The sequence below is a fragment of the Coloeus monedula genome (genome assembly GCF_965178545.1).
Source record: "Coloeus monedula genome assembly, chromosome: 4".
NCBI classification, from domain to species: Eukaryota; Metazoa; Chordata; class Aves; order Passeriformes; family Corvidae; genus Coloeus; species Coloeus monedula.
Genome location: NC_138784.1, coordinates 38901100 through 38914246, shown reverse-complemented (window position 1 = coordinate 38914246; position 13147 = coordinate 38901100). Strand labels below are relative to the sequence as shown.

Below are 13147 nucleotides of genomic sequence, written 5' to 3'. Positions count from 1 at the left end.
AATTCCCTAATATGCAGAGAAATGAAAGAATCAAGTACTTGTCCATCTGTATCAGAAAAATAATATAGTATTTGCTAATAAATAGAATGGCAGCACTGCTATAAACCAAAGTACATCTGACAGTTCAGTAACAGGAACTACAACAATGCTCTTGACTCATTTTATTCAGATCACATTTGCCTGTCTTGTGATTTTAGTTTTACACATGGATGCAGGCTGTCCATGTAACAATTTCAATGGCTCTCCTTCAAATACCATTCTCAAAGATAGCATGGATTGCAGACCTACAGAAACTGAAAGCATACTACAATTACAACTCTCATATACAGGTCCCTGTTTTTCTTGAGCAACATAATTAGCATCAGTTTTGATTTACAGAACATTGTATCCATGCAAAATAGTAAACTTTTTCCTTACACACTTCCTCTTAACTTGTTTTTAGTGCAGGACCATTTCACGGAGGCTGACAGTATTGCTGTGCAAAAGAACACAAGATGATGCACAGCTCACTTGCCCTTCCCCACATTTTTCTGCAAATGGAACACAGCAATGCTCCTTGCAGCGACCAGCATTTCCTCTCTCTGTTCTCCCTATCAAATAAAGCTTCAACATCCATTAAATGAAAGGCAGTTCTTTCAACAAACGTATGACCAGTGGCAGCACAAACCCTGTGGTCTCTCCTAGCCAGTGGGCTAGATGAAACAGCAGCTGAAACACCTTCGAGGTTTTCTGAAAGAGATCGACTTCTACAGTTAAATTTTTTTTTCCTAAATGAAAATAAGGCTGTCTATGAACAAATGATGTCTAAAAACTTTAAGAAACAGCCATCCTATCTCCAACAACAGCCATTGGCCAATGCCTTGGAAAAAAGCAATGACATGGTAAGAATTCCCCCAGAAACACTTCTACCTTTCAATCCCATTCAGAAAAAACACACTGGCTCAGAAGTGCAGGTATTCGACAATGTCATAAATTTTTATTTCAGAAGGGAGTCCTCATTTTCCCCCAAACCATGCAGGTAAGCTGATGATATCGCTCAAGTTTCTGAGTTGCAATATTCAGCTCAGAACTAAGATTTTTCTACACTACGCAACTGTGTAGCAGAGGAAGTTTCACCAGCAGTCTGGTGTTACTGAATTTCTCACTGGGCCCTTGTTTTCACCCTCTGAACAACTACTTGTCATCATAAACTTTCATCCATCCTTTCACTGTTCATCCTCTTTTCAAGATCACTTCTGACCCTGCTAAAAGCATTCATCTTGCTACAGCACCCTGTGGGACTCCAGCATCTGCCTCTCTCCTCATAGCAATGGGCAGTTATCACCCTCTGCTTTCTAGCTCTTAAACCATCCATGCAAGCACTATGTTTTCAAATTATGGCCCAGTTCACTCAAAGATTTTGAAAAACGTTCTTCAAAGATTTTTTTTGAAATTAAAATAGACTGTATCAAGCAGCTGTCAACTTCAGAGCCTCCCTCTAGTGTTTCTCATATCCAATTTTTCCTATTCTCCTTGCATCAGTTTTTTTTTCATGTTCCATCCTTTAATCTTCCCTCCACTTTTTACACAACTCAGTATCAGAATGCATACAGTTGGAAGAGATCTTCTGAAAACTGAGGAGATACTAGTGTCTGTCACGACCATTATGTGCCAGCTCTAGACAACTGTTCTTGAGTAAGGAGACTATAAGGCACTGCCAAGAAAACTATGCTGGCAGACATTTAGGCTAATCTGTGCAACCCACTAGCATGGAAGAGATGTAGTTGCATTCCATTTTGTTTACTGTCATTTACTTTAACAACCATAAGCTTCTCTGCAAACACAGCTCTACTGGCTAAAAAAAGCCAAAGAGAAACAAAAACACTGCAGAAATGCACTGAGAAAATGCATTCCTTAAGAGCAAACAAACTCCACTATCATTGTGCAGTACCCAGTACAAGGTCCTGATCTAGTCTTCAGAGTTTCAAATACACTACATACCACAATCAGTAACGTTAGAATACATCACTGCAGTATTTATTTTGCACTATCTCCCCAACACTAAATATTTAAATATAGAACTCTTATCACTCCACTTTCCATAAGACACAGCTGTCCGTCCTAGTTCATTCATAGGTGCATTTAGGTTTGTAGACAGCAGCTGTACCTTGGCATGTGAGCAACAAGAACCACTTCCATCACTCCCTGAAGTAGTTCCAGGGAGATATCAGTTCACCAGTTGTCAATGCAGGATTATAACAAACTTGGCTACTCCTGGTGTATTACTTCAAGCCTCAGTGTCTAGGTGATTGTTTTGGACTGAGATACTGCTTGGAATCTAAGCCTCCTCACTGCAAGAAAAGGCTTATGAGCACAAATAAAGGGTAGTCTCCATCCCTGTATAAAGCCAGCATGCAAAAAACCTTATTAGTAAAATATTTTATTTCCCTGTTACTTGAACAGCTACAGCCACCAGCTGTTTGAATGCAGTAGACTGCATTATGGTCAAATACAAAGGTGCCCACAGGCTTTGCTTACAATGTTTTGCTGCTCATTGTAAAAATACACAGAAGAAAAGAAACAGTTACATTATCTTTGCAGCGCTTTAAAGAGAATGCGTAGGAAGTTTGTGCTACAAAAAGAAAGCAAAAGTACAGAAAAGCAAGCTACTGTGTAAGTTTCCTAAAGGTTCAAATTTAAAACCTCTTTCATACAGGTATCTTAAGCCTACCTGCCATCACAAGAAAGCATGTTCTTTATCAAAATGGAAAGGTTAGAAGACTAGCACTAGCTTACCCACAGTTTTGAGCACATCCTGCAGAATTACTAAAAATTAGAAAAATCCCCCTAAAATTTAAAACTTATCAAAACCGTATGACAATTTGCTATTTTCATTAGGCATAAAGAACACTTGATCTTGTTAATCTGCCATGTTTTTCAAGAAATGGAGTTTGATACATGCAGAATGTTCATGTATTCATCCTCAAGTTAGTCGTAAGTGAGCTTTCAGTTTTCAAGGCTTATTGTTTCTTCACTAAGTGATTTTGCACAAGTGAAGATAGAAATACAAACTAAGTGTTCAGCACTTCCTAATCTTTCCTTTATCCACACAGAAACTAATCTGAATTTGCACAGAGGCACCAGCCATGTTACAGCTAGGACACAGGCTTTGGTAAGAAACCCTTTTTTTCCAGACCAGCTTTACATGTCCCAAGTAAGCAGGCCACTATTAGATTACCCGGACATCCGCTCTTCCTCAGGAAGACAGGTCACAGCAAGGTGAACGACAAGTCAGCTGAGGCAGCAAGACATTCCTGAGACACAGTTCCTCCAGCAAAACAACAGCATTTTTGCACAAGCCCTAAGGCTGGCAGGCTCACAACACATCTCAGCTGCTCAGCATCTCTGAGCATAACATGACACAAACAGTACCCATAACCCTCCTTTTCAGGAAACACCTCTTACCCTTCTCTAGACAAACTGCTCACACAATTACCTTGGAATAGCAATTAAAAGAAATTTTTCAAGTTGTTCAAGAGTCACAAATGGGCTTTTTGAGGCCATGAGATGCCAACTACAGCCAAGCCTTGTTAAGCCACACTTTTAAAAGAAATACTCATTTTGCATAAACTGATTTCCTCAGAAGTCACTAATTCAGAGCACTACAAATACAAGTCAGCTTGTCCACAGACTAGCATATCAGCCTCTTCCTGTCCCTGGCAAGCCTTGGGCAACTGAAAGCAATACATTAACAGAAAATACCTAGAACAAAGGAGCTCTATAGGGCATTCAGAAGCTGCAATGTAACATAACAAACTAAGCAGTGGACTAAGTCAGATGCCAGTGAAGAAATGGGAGGTCCAGCTGGAGGACAGCTAGTTGTATTAAAAAAATCATCAGGATTAAGTCTGGTAAACTATTTGCAATGTGTGCAGAAACCAAAGGTGCCAGACAAATGACATCATACCAGCCAAGTTCAACTCTCACTAAAGACTGGGAAACTCAAGAGCAATACATTCACTACAAGTTACTTCAAACTGATGTTCTTGCCTAGAATTCCAGGACAACTTGTAAGATTTCTCCTTACATACTCATCATTAAATACAGAAAACAAAAATTAAAACAGTGTAGAGATCCATTAGAAAGCACTCTTTGACTGGAAATGTTCAAAATAATTGTCTGGAGTAGTTTCCTCAAAACCTCTTAACAGAGGTTTGTAACTTTGAAGAGCTCAGATGCTCTGCATAGTGATCTTAAAGGTCTTTTCCAACCTAAACAATTCTGTGAGAACTGAATGAACTGTTTAAAAAGTGTACAGTACACGGTATAGAGCTTCACACTTCAAATGTCTTGGTACTACAACCTAAAAAATGCACCTATCATTCCAAAACTGTTAGTAGAAGCTATCCCACTTCTACTATATCACTGGGTAGGGAAATCGTTACGAGAGAAAAGAAGAAACCAGGAGAACATTTAGCTCTTCTTCAAAAAGAGCCAATCAAATAATACATCAGGCTGAAAATGCCATTTTAAAAAGGGAATAAAGTAGAAGACCGAGTGTTTCCTTTATACGTGTGAGATCAAATTCATGCATCTATTACCACCAGCATGAAAACTGGTCATGAAACAAGGGGAGAGTGTATCTATTATTATCCTGAGGGGAGATCTCATCACTCTCTACTACTACCAGAAAGGAGGCTGTAGCTGAGTGGGAAGTGGTCTCCTCTCCCAGGTTAACAAGTAACAGGATGAGAGGAAATGCCCTCAAGTTATGCCAGGGCATGTTTAGATTGTATATTAGGAAAACTTTCTTCACTGAAAAGGTTGTCAGGCATTGAAACAAGCAGCCTCGGGAAGTGCTGCAATCACCATCCCTGGAAGCATTCAAAAGATATGTAATGTGGCACTTGAGGATACAGTTAAGCAGTGAACACAGCAGTGCTGGGTTAACAGCTGGACTCAATCTTAGAGGAGAGGCCTTTTTCAACCTAAACAATTCTATGTTTCTATGATTTAACATGGCAGATAAACATGTTAAACAGATTATATCATTCATCCTGGGGAAAAAATATGCCTTCTCAGGAAAGCTGAAGGTCCAAAAAAAAAAAAAAAAATCAATGTCAATTAAATGAGCAGAGCAGTGCAGTGCTACAACATCAAGATACCATATCTATGTGATGAAAGACATTATCAGCCACCAAACTCCCCAGAGACAATTCCTTTATTAGTGCATCAAAATTATTATGTTAACAAAAGATTTCTAACTGTTAATGTAGGAGCAAATTTGACAAAATTTATTTAAATTTTCAAATCTAGAGTAGATAATTAAAACTGTCTGCCCAAATACAAGCACAGAAAACAGGAGTGTGATACAATAAAGACGAGAGTACTAATATAGAAGCTATTAAGTTCTGGATAAAGAGACTAAGGAGCTAATGGTCAGTGGAAGCATCAGGTGCCTCAATACAGTAACAAGAAGGTGACACCGGACCCTTGCAGTAATTCAAATCCCTTCATTTTGACACAACTTACTGTGCTAGCACCAACTCATCCACTATGTGCAAAAGACATGCACAGTTAACAACAGAAATGCTAACTGGCATGGCAATATATGGGAATCCTTAGCAGAAGCTGAAGTAAGGTCTCCTGACCAAGCAGAAAAGGGTAAGAAATTCAGAAGAGAAGCGGCATTTTACAAAACACACTCCGAACTTCTAGCTATGTGCATGTGCTTAAATATCCAAGATGGGAAGCACTCATACCACCAAGGGCTAGATACATTCCTTTCATAAAGGGAACACCCAGTTCCTCTTCTAAACGATCTTCCAGTCTGAATGACTGTAAAGTTAAAAAACGTTTTAAGCATTTCTTTGTACAGTGTTAGACCTTCAGTCGCACAAGTAACAGCAGGTCAAGAGACAGAGGCTGCCACAAGCACGTACCTTTCATAACAACTCATGAAAAGGGTTAAGCAACTTTGAAGTTACTGTGAAACCGTACTGCCACATCTCAGCTTACGGTAATATGGCAAAATTCAGAATCTGGCTGTAGAGAACAAAAAAAAAATCACTAAAATATGATAATGCTGAACCAAGTAACACAACACAATTAACTGAAACTGTCTGCTCTCTCCCCTTCAAGTGTTTTTTCTTTGCACTCTCTAATAACTCCTGAGGTAGAGGCATCAACTTCAGCCATTTGCCAATGCAACTATTTCACTAGTGCTTACAGGCCTCTGCACAATACATGTATACATGTTACAGCATGAAAACACATTCTCCACATTTCAACTTTAAAGTGCTCTACAGTTGCATGAGAATACCAGTTACTTGATGGGAAAAAGTCAAAATCTGCAAAACAAAACAGAGGGATAATACATATAAGTAACTGTTATCAGTAACTGCAGGATTTGTTTTCATTCATGTGGAAACCCATTCTAAGCTTTCCTCGAAACAATTTTTCAATCAGGAAATGAGGATTCAATCAACAAATACTGAACTCCTATCTTTGTAGCATTTTTACTGCATTGTATATAGTGCCTGTTTCTCACCAGAAAGAACCTCCACACACTGAGAAGTAGATGGACTACAAAATTACAATTTAAAAGCAGGACTAAATTATATCTGCATGCTTGTCTATGCTACTGACCTGAGCTCCCTGATCATGTTCTAAAAATAGGGTAATTAACACACAATGTTGCCTTTGTTCTGAATGCCAAGATTCTGTAGCAGAAAACCTAACAATTTTTATTTAGAACAATCTTTCATTATTAGAAATGTAACAAGTTTCAGATTTAAACCTGGAAAAAATTAACAAGACCTTTATTTATTTTCTTTTAAAACAAACTACTCAGTATAGCTTTCTACAGGTTTTACTTTCTCTCATGAATAATGGGAAGAACAGCAGCCATCCTAGAGGGTTGAAATCAAAGTCTTTATGTATAAAGAAATATTTGAAATTTCCAAAAGAGTACTTCTTGATATGGTCCATGTTGGTATAGGTATTCAGTTCATTAAAAAGTGGCAAAGTAATAAAAAAAAATTGTGTTTTAACAAAGTTCTTCACGTAGCAAAGTGCACTCTAACAGTTTAAAAATAAAAACAACTTGTTCATGCCACAACATCAAACAATGGGAAGGAGAGCATTAGTTGGCTACCTATATTGCCACATAATCAAACACAACCATATTGGCAATTACATTGCTATCTGCAAAACTCACATGCTGCAGCATTAAAGTTTTTATCCAATTTGACTTCAAAAACATCTAAGCATCCTTATGTGAAAGGAAAGTTAAAAACCACTGAAAAATATGTACAGGTTTCAGAAGTGTGCTTTTTGCTAGAATTTGTGATGAATGCAATTTTAAATTCATTCACTAACCAAGAAACTTTAAAGAACACTATAAAGCTGAAACGTGGAAAATGTGTGAAATTCCTAAAATGTATTTCGCAACTTCTTTGTTAGCTTCCATTCAGTGTTTTTTCCATGGAAGCCAAGCTTCTAACTAAACTATCAACTTTAAAATACCCAGTTTTCAACTAACAAATTAGTGTGCACCAAAAAAAGAACACAACCACAAGTTTAACACATTTTGGAGGCTGTTGGGATGAGATGCAACAACTGGTAGTTAAGACCCAACAGAAGAATGCCCACAGTTATGGTTCCAGCAAGTCACTTTCTAATGAATACAGGTGCAGTTTAAAAAGCAACTGTAAACATGTACTAGGGCTACAGAGAACTTGAACCATGGAACTTGAGCACTGTTTACAAAGTTATCTTCAGAATAATTCTCTTGTGAATTTCACTCCATAGTGCTTCTGGTGCCACTATAGAAGTACGTGATGCCTCCAAAACACTGAAGGTGGCAAAAGAATCAAGAGGCTGCGTCATGAAGATCTCACCTGTTCAAACATAGCAAGCACGTTTCTGACGGTGCCACCCTGCACATACAAGAAACAGCATAAAGCAGTATACCAGCTCACACTTAAACATTTGAAGATTAGTAATTTCCAAAACTGTGGTATCACAAATTAACAACGGCTTAAAAGGGTGACCCAAGTGAGGCAAAATAAATAGTATTAAAATCTAAAGTAACAAATAAAAAGATGCAATTCCTACTAATTTAGAATTCAAAAGGTCAGAAACCTGCTATGCAAAAACACACACGATGGCATGCAGCCCACTGAAGACTTCTACTCAACATGCGTAAGTGGGAAGGTCTGAAATGAATGCATGGTGACTGAAACACATAACACAAAATATGATCATCGTGCATTTCAGTCATGTACCCTGAATGAAAATACTGTATTCACTGCTCAACACTGAAGAGAGGAACCAGCTCAGTTAAGGGCCTAGCAACGTGAATACCTGAGCAACAGAAGAGGTTCACATTTTAAATTAACAGTATTTGAGAGGAGAGCAACAAGAAATGACACAAAAATACCTACGTTAACAAGAAGTTCAAAAGGAACTGATTCAAACTTGGTTTCAGTATGAACAATCTTTCTTTTATGTGCCCACCCTGTGTTCCTCAACTTGACCTTTCAATGCCTGTCAAGTTTTTAACTAGGGCCTGAACTAAACCAAAACTTTCCCTCATGGGCAAGAAATCTGAAAACTGCTTCTCCTTCCTTTGAAACACTGCATATTAAACAATACCTAAATAAAGTAGTGGACTGAACTAATCACAGTGCAAATGGTCAGAAAAGATAACAAGCATTTATGATTCTAACCTGGGTCTTAGAAGTATAGGGGTTTGTCCATTCCAGATTTCCAGGCACCCACTTTGTCAAATACCTTAAGAATTTTCAATACTTGGCTAATTCTAGTATCTCTGATGTTTTGGGCAAAGGTTTCTTCATTGTTTGTTTGTTATTTGGGGGCTGGTAGTGGTAGTTTTTTTAAGAATAAATGTAAAATCATCGATTGAATACTTCAAAGCTACAGGTATATCCAAACCCCACAGTTTTTATATCTGAAATTTGCTTTCACCTTTTGAAATAAAAATCTACTACAGATAAACTGGTAGTACTTTGTTCTAAAGGCCTCAAAGACCAGGTGAAACAGTTGATGTGCAAACTGTCTATTCATTATGGCAAGTTAAGATTTAAACTGAGACATCACCACTGCAAGTCATGTCTGTGCAGATGCACATTTAAGCACACAGCCCCCAAATGCATCTGTATTTTCCAGTACTAAAATCTAAACAGCTTTCCATCTAGGAAAGACCTGCAGTTTAACCTCTGACAAATAGTTAAGATGCAGATGATGTCTTCCTTTAAGCAGATTCTGCAAATTCATTTAAAATATTCATCTTTCAGGAAAATAAAAGTTACTTCATATCTTAAGTTATTTATAAGTAACCCTACAGTATCAAAGGTAAATTAGTGAACTCTTTTTTTTCTTCTTTTGAATGCAACTGAAGTTTTAATCTGTAGTATGTGAACTCTTCTTGAAAACTTAAGATCAAAAGTTACGACTAAATACACAAGGCCACATCAGTAATTAAGATTTTTTCTTTCTGCATTAACTTTGCTGATTCAGAAAATCATAGAATCATTTAGTGTAGGAAGCCCTCAAAGCCCTCATACAAAGCTTCTAAATAGCTTAATTTTTCAGAAGGTCATCAAATAAATCCCCAAGCAACTTCTGTGATGCCTTCTGGGCATGTCTGGTTTTCTAGACAAATACATTATGACACCAGACCTACTCTCCAAATTAACAATGTTGGGTGATGAGGAAATGCACTAACCTCTGAGCTGAGTGAGACTCAGATAGATTGAATTAGCTTTAATTATAAGCACTTTTGAACACTAAGAAATTTCCAAATGAAAACTGACATATAAGCATTAAACCTACCATCACAACCCTTCTTCAGATTAGACACAATTTGTACTATGAAGTTCCACTCTATTATTTACTAGCCGCTTCCCTAAGGAGAAGCTCGATGGAATGCAGTTTCCCAGACCAGTTGAGAAGACTCCTCAGCTGTACTAAAATAAAACCACCATTAAGAAGTCTCATTTCGGTCTGCAAAGTACTGTCTTCTGCGTAAATGGCTATCAGTACCTCACAAATACCAAAGCACTCCCAGTTCATGGAAAGTCACAGAGCTGAAGTTCCACTGAATGCATATACAAATGCAGAAAAACAAACAGGCATTGAAAGAACACCTGCATCTCCATTTTCTGTAACCTGTCCAATTCCTGCAGTTTCCTTTAGAATCAGATCCTTAGTTTGAGATATGCCATGTTTGCAGCTGTTTTACAAGAACCCTAAGATGAACTGGGTTATAACTACATTAGCAAAAAGGTGAAGATACCAGAGACATGTTCATTATACCCGTTGCTCTACCGGAATAAGCTGGCTTTCACCAAAGGATTGAACCAAAATTCAAAATACAAGATTCTTGTCCTCTTCCCCTCCCAAGACTTTTCACTATTGAAATAAATATCCTCAAGCTATTTTACTCCCTAAAGGAACACAATTTCTGCCACGATGAGTCAAGCTCTTCGTGTTACAGTTGCTTCAACTTTCAGGAGCCAAGTGAATAAACAATTTTTTATCAAGTGTACAGGGTAAGCCAAAGTTTTCTCGTAGATGTGGAGCTCTGTATTAGGGGACACAGCCTCAGCCTAGAAGATCCAGGTCTCACTCAGGGTTGTGAAAACTCTGTTAACAAAGGTTCATAACACCATGCCCACAGTGCCTTGGTTTCAGTTTTGCTTATGCACACGTGCTCAAAGCTAAGAAAAAACCACACCACCCATTTCCAGGGTGCTCAGTAAGCAGGTCACCATAACAAGACCCCCACCTGCTTCCAGGAATAGTTTCTGAGTGAGGCAGGGGCTAGACGATGCACAAGGATGGCAGGAGCATTACTGTGCTGTTCATAAACAGACAGCACTGCAGCAGATCTGGCACTTCTGGCAACACTGGGCTGGCAGCACAGATGCAGCACAGTACTTCTACGTGTTTCCAACACTCACTTCCTAGTCTTGTCAAAGTCAGAGAAACACTAGGAGCTCTGAAAAACACCAATCTACCACCTGTGCACACAACCAACATTCTACAACTCTGTCCTAAGAAACCAAGAGTCTGTGATATCCGAGACTTGTGACAAAACACAGAGAAAGTGGAGGGCAGTAAGACTGCTAACATGTATCACCCTCACAGGACTAAGTGGGACACACAAACACAAGCTTAGGTATCACAGCCTGTTCTAAGCACTTATATCAATGGTTCGGGTACCCAAAGCCTGAGAGGCCTCAACTTTTGTCTGGTACAGAAGCATCCAAGTCACATAAATTTCCATGTATGTAGATTTTAAATTCTATCTTCCACTAAGGATTAATATAATTTCTGGACTTACAAGAGACTGGAAGCCACTCAGCCTGCTTCAAAGTACAGTGCTTCTCTCATTCTTTAAAGAGTACATTGTAAAACGGGCACAGCAGGAAGGCTGCTAAAAAACTATTAACATTTTTGTCAAAAACTACCTTCAGCAGCTCACAGCCTTAGGCCTTACCTCTTCTCTCAAGTTTTATTTAATGACTGCAATTAAAATTATCAGGCACTATCTCCTGCCTGATTAATGTAGGACCTACCAGCAGATGTTAAAATCCCAAGAGGGGCTGAGCAGACGACAGTATTTGTCATACCTGGCAGACACCGTGCCCACTTCTCTTGCCCTCCACAAATGAGTTAGAACATGAAATGTTAAGTTCATCTCAACAGAGCTTCAAACACGTACATAACCACAGTGAGCTTGGAGATAAACTGTGGAAGGTGCTGATGAACAATTACTATACCAGTCACTTGAAAAAAGGCTTGTGTTTTTTCCTGCAAGCAAATGAGGTAGGTTTTTTAATTCAATACTGAAAGCCTCACAAGTATTGGCAGTGTAAGGCCCTAAACATCCAATACGGAGTAGACAGAGTATGTTTTATACGCAGATAGAGCTAGATAAATGCTGAACACAAGATAATACTTCCACCTGTAGTTACTAAATCTTCCAGGTAGTTTCTCAGCCTTCCTTGGGGACACGAATTGGGCTGATACCAGCTAACAGGTACTCGGAGAAGCGACATGTTGAACTCCCGGACACCACTCCATCCTGAGGCAGGACGCGGGAGCTGCCCGTCCCCTGGCTGAATCTCTGGGTCCCCCTGCCAGCAGCCCAGCACAGCACACCCGCGCCGCGGCGCCGCGCGGGAGCGGGAACGAGGCGCGGGAGGCGGCACAAGGCCACGGCGCGGTGCCATCCGCCGCTCCCCGCTTCGCCATGTGCGCACACCCCGCGCGGGCCCCGCGCCGGACCGGCACCGAGCGCCTCCCGCGCCCTCTCCGCGCCCGACCGGACGCTCACCCGGCTCCTCCCCGCGCCGCTTTCCGGCCCCGCCGCCCTCCCGCTCCCCGGCCGCGCCAGGCGCGGCCCCGCTCGGCGCCCACGTGTTGCGGGGCCGACCCGCCTCCCCCCAGCGCCGGCCGCGCCACGGGCCCCGGCCTAGCCCGGCCCGGGCGCTCCGCGGGGCGCGGCGGAGAGACGCACAGGAGGCGGCTAGCAGCGCTGCCCGCTGTGGGCCCGGGGGCGAGCAGCAGCGGCGCTGCGCCGCCGCCCCGCGGCCGGCGCGGGGGGCAGTGGGGGGGGGGGGGGGGGTACTCGGTGTGCCACGGGCACCGCCGGCCCCCCGCGCCCCGCCAGCCGCGGGGCCCCGCTAGGCCGGGCCGGCACCCACGGCCTCCCCGCGCGGGAGCAGGGGCCCAGCGCCCCCCGCCCGCCCCCCGTGCCCCCCACGCCCCCGGCCCGGGGCGGCGGCGGCGGCCGCGCTCCGGCGGTACCTGCGCGGCCCGCGGGCGGCGGTGACTCAGGAGCAGCGAGGCGGAGGCGCCGCGCGGCCGGCGGTGAAAGGACCCGCGCTCCCGCCGCTCGCGCTCATATAGAATTAACGTCAGCACGTAACCCCCCTCCCCCGCGCCCGCGTCTCTTGGCAACGCGTGCGCGCGCCCTCGCGCCGCCCGCCCGCCCCGGGAGCGCGCGCCGGCCTTGGCCGAGGGCCGTTGGGCCCGAGCGGCGGCGCGCGCGGAGCCGCCCCGGCTGTCACCCCGGGACGCGTGGCCCTGCCACCCCCGGGACGCGTGGCCCTGTCACCCCCGGGACGCGTGGCCA

At 42.2% G+C, this 13147-nt stretch overlaps 1 protein-coding gene across 2 annotated transcripts in view; it reads right to left on the bottom strand.

Moving 5' to 3' along the window:
- NAP1L1 (nucleosome assembly protein 1 like 1) overlaps window positions 1-12903 on the bottom strand; it is a 29196-nt gene extending 16293 nt beyond the window's left edge. For both annotated transcript variants that reach the window (XM_082280577.1, XM_082280578.1), the window contains exon 1: window positions 12820-12903. The gene's annotated coding sequence lies outside the window, so the exon portion shown is untranslated. The remainder of the gene's footprint in view (window positions 1-12819) is intronic.
- Between the last annotated feature and the right edge of the window lie 244 nt (window positions 12904-13147).